This window comes from Cardiocondyla obscurior, linkage group LG19 (assembly GCF_019399895.1).
Source record: "Cardiocondyla obscurior isolate alpha-2009 linkage group LG19, Cobs3.1, whole genome shotgun sequence".
NCBI lineage: Eukaryota > Metazoa > Arthropoda > Insecta > Hymenoptera > Formicidae > Cardiocondyla > Cardiocondyla obscurior.
This window is the reverse complement of record NC_091882.1, coordinates 5006327-5018128: the sequence shown is the minus strand read 5'-3', so window position 1 is coordinate 5018128 and position 11802 is coordinate 5006327. Positions and strand designations below refer to the sequence as shown.

At 34.7% G+C, this 11802-nt stretch overlaps 1 long non-coding RNA gene across 2 annotated transcripts; it reads right to left on the bottom strand.

The window, feature by feature from the left end:
- Window positions 1–9685: 9685 nt before the first annotated feature.
- LOC139109897 (uncharacterized) lies at window positions 9686–11143 on the bottom strand. 2 transcript variants are annotated; one of them, XR_011546907.1, is made up of 4 exons: window positions 10436–11143; window positions 10293–10371; window positions 9914–10219; window positions 9686–9833 (listed from the first exon to the last, which is right to left on the bottom strand). It is a non-coding gene; the product is annotated as an uncharacterized lncRNA (long non-coding RNA). The 2 variants fall into 2 exon arrangements; XR_011546908.1 differs by lacking the exon at window positions 9686–9833 and having other exon boundaries at window positions 9993–10097; window positions 10174–10219; window positions 10436–10764.
- Window positions 11144–11802: the final 659 nt, after the last annotated feature.

The window sequence follows — 11802 nt, the reverse complement described above, 5'->3', positions numbered from 1 at the left end:
AGAAAACCATAAGCCAGCTTTTATCGCGCCCACTACTTCAGTTACTTCTACTATTATTCAACCCCTTTTACTTTTAACTTTCTCGCGCTACAATTTTATCGCTGTCAAGATATAAATAAAAATACGCATATTACAAATTCGTTAAACTATAATACCAACTTTACTAATTATATTGAAATATTGTAAAAATTTGTGTTCAACAATAAATCTACTCTGGGAACAAATCATCAACTCTTCAACAGTGAATCATTAAGTGACCTTTATCTTGGAGTTTTAGCCTCCTTAACCGCAGAAGAACCCTTTAATTATTATTATTCATCATTACATGGTCGAACCAGGTCTCGAGACCACTTCGGACTTCAGGACGTCACATGTAAGGATAGAATTTTTGGTGGCAACGGTGGGATACACTACAAAATACCATCCCCGTGGAGTACTTTAAAAATCCATAAAGAATTGAGAAATATTTTTGGATTTAAAGATATTCCCTTAAGTGGAAAAGCTCGTTTATAAACAGATTAACGGACATCTTATCGTTATCTGAAAAGAGAAATTTTCGAAGGGAAATTGCGGAGATAAAGGATACGCTTAAGGAACTACAAAATTATTTAAATGGAATTCTACATAATCATCTTATTTCTGGCCGTACATTCCATGTAAGTGTGCACATCTTATTTTATAATTTATTAAAACACAGAAATGTCTGTAGAAGCTAACATTGACTCATTAACTCATCAAATTGGAAGCATGAGTGTTAACGAGGATAACGTGAATCGTAGAGCAATGTCATACGTAAGCCTACGCGATGCGGGGGAAACGATTCTCCCGTTTGACGGCAAAAACATGCCTGTCAATCAATTTGTCACTAGCTGTATGCATGCCAGAAATATGGTAGCTCCTCATGCCGAGTATGGACTTGTTCAAATAATAAAAAATAAATTAGTGGGTCCCGCGCTAAGAGTAGCATTAAGCGGAGAATATAATGACATAGATACGCTGTTGACAGTATTAAGAACCAGATTTGCACCTGTCTATTCATCCTCACAATTGCATGGAGAACTTTCAAAAGTAACACAGCATCCGGAAGAGTCTGTAGTTGATTATGGCAGTCGTGTATCTATGATATTGCATCAATTAAAATCCTGTTATCAAACAGAAAATCCAAGCCAAGTAATGCCATTTATAAGCTCTGCAGAAAATAATGCGGTACGAAATTTCTTAACCGGATTAAAAACTGACATTTATACGAGAATTTATCCTAGAGATCCGACTTCGTTAAATAATGCGATAGAAAGTGCTATAAAAGCGGAAGTAGAATATAATGAACACGCTCAACGAATAAAAATAACGGAAGGACTTATGCAGTCAATTCGCTGTAACAATTGCTTAGGATATGGACATGATACATATTCATGCAGTACTATAAATCCTCTCGCGCAAGTTTCTCATGTACAATGGCAACCTAAAATCTGTTCATATTGTAAAAACACTGGTCATGTTCGCGCCGAATGTAGAGCTTTACAGCCAAGAATTTCAAATCGAAATATGAGACAAATAATACCAACAGTACTACCACGAAATTCAAACTTTAATAATTTTAATGCTCAAAATATTAATCGCGGAAATCGCCCAAATTTTACAAACTCGCAAAACGTAGGACTATTCTGTCGTTATTGTAAAACTCCTGGTCACTGCCTTGAACAATGTCGAAAACGGGAGTATAATAATAATCTAAGAGCTCGTGGAAATCAAGTGAACGAAGCTCCCAGAACTCAGGGGATTCAAATGAATAACACCCGCAGACCACAAGGATTTTCGGGAAACCAAGAACGGGGTCAGCGAGCAGGCGCAGCGCTGAACGAACGGCCCCAAGTGCGCCTTGTGAGCCCGCAAGAAGCACCAACAGAATCGCAAGCGTAAGAATCACAGGCAACGAAATTGGAAGACCACCATCTGTCGTTTTACCTAGCCTAGACATTATTGATAACCGTGGAAACTTTATGATTGACACAGGTTCCGATATTAATTTGATTAAGAAGAATTCATTAATTAAAGAGGTACCAATTGATACAAAAATTGTGTACATTCTGAGTGGAATAACAAAGGGACGCACTCGCACCATAGGCGTAGTTAAATTACGCATTCTCGGTAATGAAGTGCTGTTTCATGTGGTTCCCAACGATTTCCCAATCCAGCAAGATGGAATATTGGGCACAGAATTCTTTAAAAATCAAAAGGCAACAATAGACTACCCGAGGGCTTGTCTAGTTGTAAACGGAACTCCATATTATTTTCACGACAATGAAATTGTTACAATTCCAGCTAGAACAAGAAAACAGATTTATATTCGAGTAGCAAATCCAGAAACAAAATACGGATATATTCCTAAACTGAACGCAGGACCACAGGTGTACTTAGGTGACGCCGTAGTATCTAATCACCATGGAATTGCATATTTATATGCAATAAATTCATCGGACGAGGATATACAATTAGCGGTCCCTACAGTAAAGTTATATCCGTTTGAAGAAGCACATGAGAAGAAAGAAGTCGTAACACAAGATAGTATTAATGATAAAAATCATGAAACACGTATAAACAAAATATTACAACAATTACGTTTGAATCATTTAAACGATGAAGAAAAATCCAACGTCATTGGTCTAGTAACAACGTATGCGGAAAGATTTCAATTGGCTGAAGAGCCGCTAGGCGCGACAAGCGTTCTCAAACACCGAATATTCACTACTGATGATCGACCAATCAACGTCAAGCAATATCGGTATCCTCAAATTCATAAAGAGGAAATACAGAAACAAGTTGACGCAATGTTGGAAAAAGGTGTTATAGAACCGTCTAGTTCGCCATACAACTCTCCGTTGTGGATAGTCCCAAAAAGGATGACTCTCAGGAAATAAAAAATGGCGCCTTGTAATTGATTTTCGGGCACTAAATGATAAGACCATTGGAGACGCATATCCACTACCAAATATCGTTGACATACTAGATCAGCTTGGAAGTGCTAAATATTTTTCTGTGTTTGATTTAGCATCTGGGTTTCATCAAATTGAAATGGATCTAAAGGACAAACATAAAACTGCATTTTCAACACCCTATGGACATTTTGAATATAATCGAATGCCGTTTGGATTGAAAAATGCTCCTGCTACATTTCAGAGATTAATGGACCAAGTTTTGACTGGATTACAGGGAATCGAGTTGTTTGTCTATCTCGATGACATTGTAATTTATGCGCGATCTCTTAACGAACACGCAGTCAAGTTTGAAAGACTCATGAAACGTCTGGAAGAAGCAAATTTATTTTTGCAGCCAGACAAATGCGAATTTCTAAAAAGAGAAGTCGCTTATCTTGGGCATATAATCACAGAAAATGGAGTACGACCAGATCCTAAAAAAATTGATGCTGTAAAAAATTTTCCTATACCAAAAACAAGAAAAAATATTAAACAGTTTCTTGGACTTGCCGGATACTATCGACGATTTATCGAAAACTTTTCCAAGATCGCTAAACCTTTGTCAGACTTGACAAAGCAAACTATAGCCTTTGAATGGAAAGAGCAACAGCAAAACGCATTTGACGTACTACGCAATGCTTTATGTTCAGAGCCAATACTACAGTATCCGAATTTTGACGAACCTTTTGTCATAACAACAGATGCTTCAGGATTTGCAATTGGAGCAATATTAAGTCAAGGAAAAATAGGAAACGACCTCCCGATAGCATACGCATCGCGAGTGTTAAATGACGCGGAAACTAGATACTCTCCTACTGAAAGAGAATTATTAGCTCTTGTATACGCTGTAAAACATTTTCGTCCATATATTTACGGTCGCAAATTTACTTTAGTAATGGATCACAAACCCTTGGAATGGTTAAATTCCATATCTGATCCAACTTCACGACTTATGCGATGGAGACTCAAGTTAGCCGAGTATGAGTATCAAATAAAATATAAACCTGGTAAGAAAAACAAAAACGCTGACGCATTGTCTCGAAATCCTGTCGAATTAGAACAAAAAGTTTATCCGCTACGTGCCAAACGAGCATTATCATCTTCTAGCGAAAAGTCAATTGAGCAAGAACACAAGAAACAAAAATAACGCATCCTACTTTAAAAGAGCACGAGAAACCAGCGATTCAGGAAATCCTGCTCCTCATCAAAAACTTAGACCACATGAATTAACTCCATATGATGACAGTGACAGTAGAAAAGAACAATCTGTAAAAGATAAATTTCTAAAAGCTTGGGACAGTAGCGACGACGATACAGAATCTTATTATTACGACACCGACGATGAAACTGACGATTCAAAAAACTGTCTAAAGGGAGAAAAGAGAAAACATGTTAGTAGCTCATCTGATTATGCTTTACGCAGAAAACGGAAACGTAAGAAACATAAAAAAATTATTAAAAATTCAAGCTCGGGAGAAGAAAATAAAAGTTGCGACAGTCCTAAAGAAAGTGCCACACCCGTGAATGCACCTTTAGGGCGTGGTCAAGATGATCACAGCGCCACATCACTTGAAGTAGAAGTTTACACCGCCCCTAGCGTCGATCACAAGAAGCTCAAAAGGAAGGAAGACTATACAACGGGTGTCCCTAAAAAACGGATCAACAATAAAAATTTGAATCTCGATGAAATTACACAAATTCCTATGGAAATGGATTCCAGCGATAGTTTTCAAGTCCAAACAAATATTCAAGTACAAGCAGATGTACATGAACCACCAACTTTAAAAAGAACATTACCAAAATCAATTGATTTTAAAAATAAAATCCAAAAAATGCCAGATGACATAGATAACATTAATGTAATAGAAGAAAATATTCCGCTTAATAAAAAGAACTAGAAGCAATGGAAATAAGTGTAGAAGAGAACATGGACTATGATATGGAGCCGCAACGATTTAATTACCGTAATATAAAAGCACCAACCGACAAAACCAGCAGCAGTTCAGAAATGGAAAAAATATTTTCGCCACCGTTTTATCAAGCTAAAACCAAACCCATAAATCTTGAAAACAAGAACGTTAGCAAAACAACAAAACCTATCCCAGATAAAATCAAAATTAAGAAACAGTCTAAGAAAAAATATTCAAATAAGAAACCTGTTAGAAAAGCTATTAAAGAAAATAAAAAACCAAGAATTACAGAAAATGTACCAGTGTTTGTTAATCTTTTGGATTCACGTGACCACATTTGGATGAAAAATAATAACATAATTTATTTCATGGACACAAGAGGAAACCCAATAGACGAAATAGGACAAGAATTAATTAAAAGAAAAATATGTTATAAACCAAATAATTTTAAAGGCGTTCTCGGACACGTCTTAACACAACAAAAAAGTAATCGAAAGACTTTTGGCATCATAGTGAAAGATGAATTAAACAACGACATTAAAGAAAGAGATATAAATAACGGATTTAAAGAATTGAGAAGTATAATGCTAGCGCAAAATGTTCTTTACGCAGCAATATCTCAAAGCCAAAGCAGCTTAAATATCCCATGGTTTAAAATTCGTAACATTATAAGATTAACATTTTTAAATACAGAAATTCAAATTACGGTATATAAAGGACAAATATGTGTACCAGAAATCAAAGATAGATTACGAATTATACGAGAATCACATGAATCAAGCGTTGGAGGACACAAGGGAATTGCAAAAACAGTCTCACGTATTCGTCATAAATATTATTGGGATAATATGAAGACACAAGTAGAGAACTTTATTCAATCATGTAACAGCTGCCAGAAAAAGAAATTGGTGCGGGTAAAGAATAAGCAGCCTATGGTAATTACCGACACACCAATGAACGCTTTTGATAAAGTAGCTATGGATATAGTAGGACCATTACCCATAACTGATAATGGAAATGAATTTATTCTAACAATTCAAGATCAATTAACAAAATATTCTCTTGCTGTACCACTCATCTTAACAAATTCAGAAGAAATTGCAAAGGCATTTACTCGAAGATTTATCTGCCAATTTGGAAGCCCTAAAGCTATTTTGACGGATCAAGGATCAAATTTCACTAGCTCAATGATGAAACAATTTGCAAAATATTTCAGGATTAAACAATATTGTACAACAGCCTTTCACCCTCAATCAAACGGCTCGTTGGAACGAAGTCATCATGTCTTAGTAGAATATTTAAAACATTATATTGCTAATGAAAAAGATTGGGATAACTGGCTTGAACATGCAATGTTTTCTTACAATACAAGTGTGCATGAAGGAACTAAATTTACTCCTTATGAATTAGTGTACGGCAGGAATGCACGACTACCATCTGAATTTAAAACAGATGACACACTAGAAACATATAATGATTACATAGCTGAATTAATTGACAAACTAAGTGACTTGAGACAGCTTGCAATACAAAATCTAGGAAACGCAAAAACACGATACAAACATTACTATGATAAAAGAATAAAAGAAAAGAAAATACAAAATTATCAAGTAGGAAATTTTGTATATTTATTAAGAGGAAAAAAGAGAGGTAAATTTGATGATGAATATCAAGGACCATTTGAAGTTATAGAAATACTACCAAACAATAATATTAAAATATTAACTAAACGAAATCAAACCAAGACAGTACATATGGACAGAATTAAACTAGCTCGCATTACAGGTCTGGGATGACGCAGGAAAGATACATGATAACGACTCTCAAGGATAACCCTGGAGTGTTCTACGAATCCATCGGCGACTTGCGTACCTACGAAACTTCTTGGAAAATGATCACATACGTTGATCTAAACGGAATCGCTGATGCAGCTATAGGACTCCAGAGAGAATTAAAAATGGTTATTTGGCAATGTAATAACATTTCAAAAATATGCCAATCCCAGAAATCATTGCTGCTAGCCGAAGCAAAACTAGATAAAGTAAGACAATATCAAAATCGCATAGGCGAACTGTTAAAGAAATCAAGATCGCGAAGAGCTCCGTTAGAATTTATTGGAGAAATTAGTAAAATATTATTTGGCACAATGACGTTGGAAGATGCCAATCATATAAATGAAGCATTGAAACATATAGAAAGTAAAACTGATGATCTTGCTGCCCTATTCATAAACCAAACGATAGCAATCAAGACGAGGTTCGGAGAATTACAGAACGTGACTTCGAAAATTAAACAACAAATGATTGCGATGAACCGCCGCATAAGTGAAAGAATATTAAATCTTACAAATGAATATGCAAAAATTGAAATTAATGAATATTTTCATCAAGCAGTTGTAAATATTAATGACGCAATTTTAGAACATGAATTAAATATAAATACTCTTATTGATGGAATACTTTTTGGAAAACAAGGATTAATACATCCTCGAATAATACCTCCACAACAATTAATACAAAATTCTAAGGCAATCAGGGAACGAGTTCCACACGAAGAATTTCCCGTAGCAATAAATGAAGAAGGAATGGATCGATTAATTAAAATATCAAATTTACAAATTGCATATATTAAAAACCGATTAATCTACGCATTACATATACCATTAATAAGCCCAGGGAAATATAAATTATATAAAGCCGTACCATTACCGGCAAAACAAAATCTGGATGGAGACAAATATGCTACAATAAAACCGAATACAGAATATATTGCAATAAACGAAGACTCTGATAGCTACTATGAGTTAGAAAAAGAAGACTTGGAAAAATGTTCAACCACGAGTTCTACTTTAATATGCCCCGCTACATCTCCTTTAAGAAAGATAAGACAGACGCCCAGCTGCAACATCAACTTGATGCTTAATAGAAAATTAATATTAAATCAATGTAACATAATATTGCAGGAATTACAAGAGACATACTGGAAAGTTCTTGATACTCCAGGAAATTGGATTTTTAGTGCCAAGGGAGAAGAAGAAATACGAATTGAATGCGCCGGTTTTAGAGACCATGCAATTATTGAAAACTGTGGAACAATAACAATACAACCAGGTTGCAAAATTAAAGCAAAAACCGCCACGATGAGTCACCCGTCTACTCAAGCAACTAAATTTCTACATCATTACACACCATCTAGCAACCTCAGCATTCTGCAATTGTATGAACCAACGCGTGAAAAATTTAATATTAATTTAACGGAAACTACAGATGAAATATGGGTGTCAGATCATAGCAATATAGAAGCAACGCTTAATGATATTATTCAAAAAGCTCAACAACTTAGAGAAAGAAAAATTCAAGAATGGAAAACTACTGCCTACAGCACCGTCGCCTGCAGCATTGGAGTACTAGGAATCATAATCTTTATCTTCTCCTTGACCTGTCGGACCCCATGTGTGGGCAAGACCCTGAACCGTCTTTTCCTAGAATTTTGCCGCAGGGGAAGAACTGAAAGACCGACACCACACCCCGCAGCTAGCTATATAAACCTAAACCCTGAGATCCCCCAGGAACAGTCGAACCAAAAGAGTGCTGAAGCCACGACGGTCGAATCAAAGTTATAAATAAAAAAAAATATATATATTTTATTTTACCGGAAGCAGTAAGTGACTGAAGCAAATAAGATTTAAAATTAAGACTAATCCTTTGGTTCCGTCACTTTTAGGAAATTTTTATATGAATCGCCAAGAAGCGAGCCGACACTGGAGAAGAATAACGGATAGGATCCGAAGAAGTATCCGACCCAGGAATCAACCCATTATGTCATCGCATCAAGAATCAGACGTCGGGCCAACGGACCCGTACGTATTTCATTCACCGGCCAGACAGCCTGACGCCCCAAGTGCTTATCAGTACGAAGAACCGGTAGTGCAACGATCCCGGACACCAGAGCTCATTCGAGAAATACTCGATGAGATAAGGAGGCTTCCGGATACGGAACAGGAAGACAATGTGAGCACGCAGACAAACTATGACAACGAGGGATACATCGCGATGCGCCCTGTTGGGATAGCGTCCCCGGTGCGACCGAGGGAACCATCCCCGGAACCATCGATTGCTACGCAGACAACGCGGGCACCGGACTCCCCTCGGGACGATTACATAAACGACAGGCCAACCTATATGGAGCATGTGAGGGACCGGGATCACACCACAAGAGTTCCTCAGGGATCCCCGCCACTGCCACAGCCGACGCACGTGCAGGTACCCCCGTATTATAGAGATTATTTACATTTTAACGCGATGCCGGCATACAATTTAGTCTGTCATTCGGCTTGGTATATACAAGTCGAAAATTATATGGTGATGTGCCCGCAGTGCGCTACTGCAGAGCATATATTTTGCGCTCCTGACAGACCAAACACAACTTTCCGACAATTTCATGCAATCTCACGAAATTTACAACATACTACTATGCACTGTGGTAGATGCTACCGATTGATTATTCAAACGCGACGAGCGATCGATTGTTACACTTGTCGTACTTATGTAATTCAACATTATTACGGAATCGAACGAATGATTTATCATTTGATTTGCGACTTAATCATTTCACAACAAAATGTTCCAACTTAAAATACAATTACAAACGTATGAGAATTATAAAACCTATTAATCCTTAATTATAAGTATATGCTATTAATCCTAAAAAAAAAAGGAAAATATATAACACCATATAATATAAAAAAAAAAACCTATCTTTATATAACAATATTACAAATGGTCAATTAACTGGCCAAGGCTTATTATATTAATTAAACACGCTTATATTATAAAAACAAATGTATTTTATAGTATTATATATACATTATCACTAATATAACATTAAAAAGTTGTTATAGTTGTAGTAGTAGTAGCAGCGTATGCGTTCATCTTGGTGATGGGATATACTAAAATAGATAGAAATATATATATATTATAAAGTAAATAAAAATAACATTTATATAACTGCTATACATTTATAACATACCTTATTAATCAACCAAGCTATTCCACTAATAAACCTACAATAAAACAAAAAAAAAGCATTAATAAATACAATAACTCCTAACCTTAATCCAAGCTTAATAGAATTTAAATACTATATACTTATCTAATACTGGTGATGGAAAAATGAAATTGTTCCACAAAGAGCCACCTCCAAAATGTTCAACCTAGAATAGAAAATATCATAATTAAGAATACATTAAATTTATATACTTTAAATACATACATATAGAACATACATACCTAGTAATTTGGTATAAGGGGAACATTGTACGCTTTATTAAATACCCTGAAACATATAAAGTAGTTAGACTTTGTAAAATACAATTAAAACTTTGCTATAATAAATCATTATTACATACCATTGAAAATCAGCTATACTAACTCCATAATAATATAATCCTTTATTCAACTCTGCGATCGACTGATCCTACTGCTATCCTGAAACATATATAAATAATTAAACAAAATACTTTAACAAATATATACAAAAACATAACCTTACTTAAAGTTCGGAGGCCGAACTTCCCCATGAAGGGAGATGTCACATCCTGCGACGACTAGGAGACGTTTTATTAACACGGGTAAAAACTTCACCACCGGCGAAAATTTTTCAAAAATCATATTATTAAAAATAATTCTACTACACCAACTACACCGGCATTCATAAATTTCACCACTTGTAGTACAGTCACTCGACAAATCTTTAAAGAGACACAAGCGACATCTACAATAAGTCCGTTTTAAGTCAAGTCCAGAGCCAACCAATCATAACCTGACCCATTAAATTTACTCTAACTACACTCAATTACACATGTAGACCCAAGAAACCGACATTTTGTGACAACTCCTACTAACAAATCTTATGAACAATTATTAACTATTGAAAATAAAACTTATAACAATGATATATAAATAAAAAATATATAGAAACATGTTCTTCTGTCTTACGGTAACAACATACGTAAAAATAACAGTTTCATAATAAGACATTTTTTAATATCAATTGTTATAAACAATTAAAATTATATATAAAATATAAAAACTGTGATGGCTATCAATCTTGTTGTTAAAAATACAAAAACTTTTGTATATACCATTTTTTCGGTATCTGTAATAGTTTCCGAGATATAAAAATTTCCTGAATTTGAATCTCTCAGTTCAACTTTTCTCTTATGAAACTAAGGAACCACAAATCAAATCGTATAAAAATAAAATAAAATATAAAAAACAATATAACTGATAGAAAAAATTATATAGCTGTATTCGTCTCTCTCTATAGAAACAGAATATATGAAAATAATCACACCATTATTAAATAATAATATATATATAACTTATAATATATAACTTTTGATAATAAACCATAAACAATATTAATTATAATTTTTTTTGAAAAGCCTATAAGACCTATAATAACTTTTATTATAACATTTTCTATATAAAATCAAAAACCTAATTTATAAAAAGAATTAAAGGAAAAGTCACCCGTTATAAGGCAAAAGTCCCAGTAAGTGCCAATGTACATACATATATATCTGCGTCTAACGGTAATTACCGGGACCACAAGTTTAACCCTTAATATTTTTAAAAATAATAATCATAAAAATATGCTGATTAATTTAAATTAAACCTTGAACCTTTTCCTTTAAAACCATACCCTAATAATAATTTTTACTCACCTTGCATACCTAATTAATTTAAATAATACCCGGAGTCAATCGGTCCTCGAACCATATATATAAATGTACGTACAAAGACTTAGCCGCGAGAATGGTAAAGGCATAGGACTTAGCCGCGCGTACTCTTGTCTTTTCATCTATAAAAATTACTAAGTATGAATTTCGAGACGGACTTAGCCGCGAAAATGAA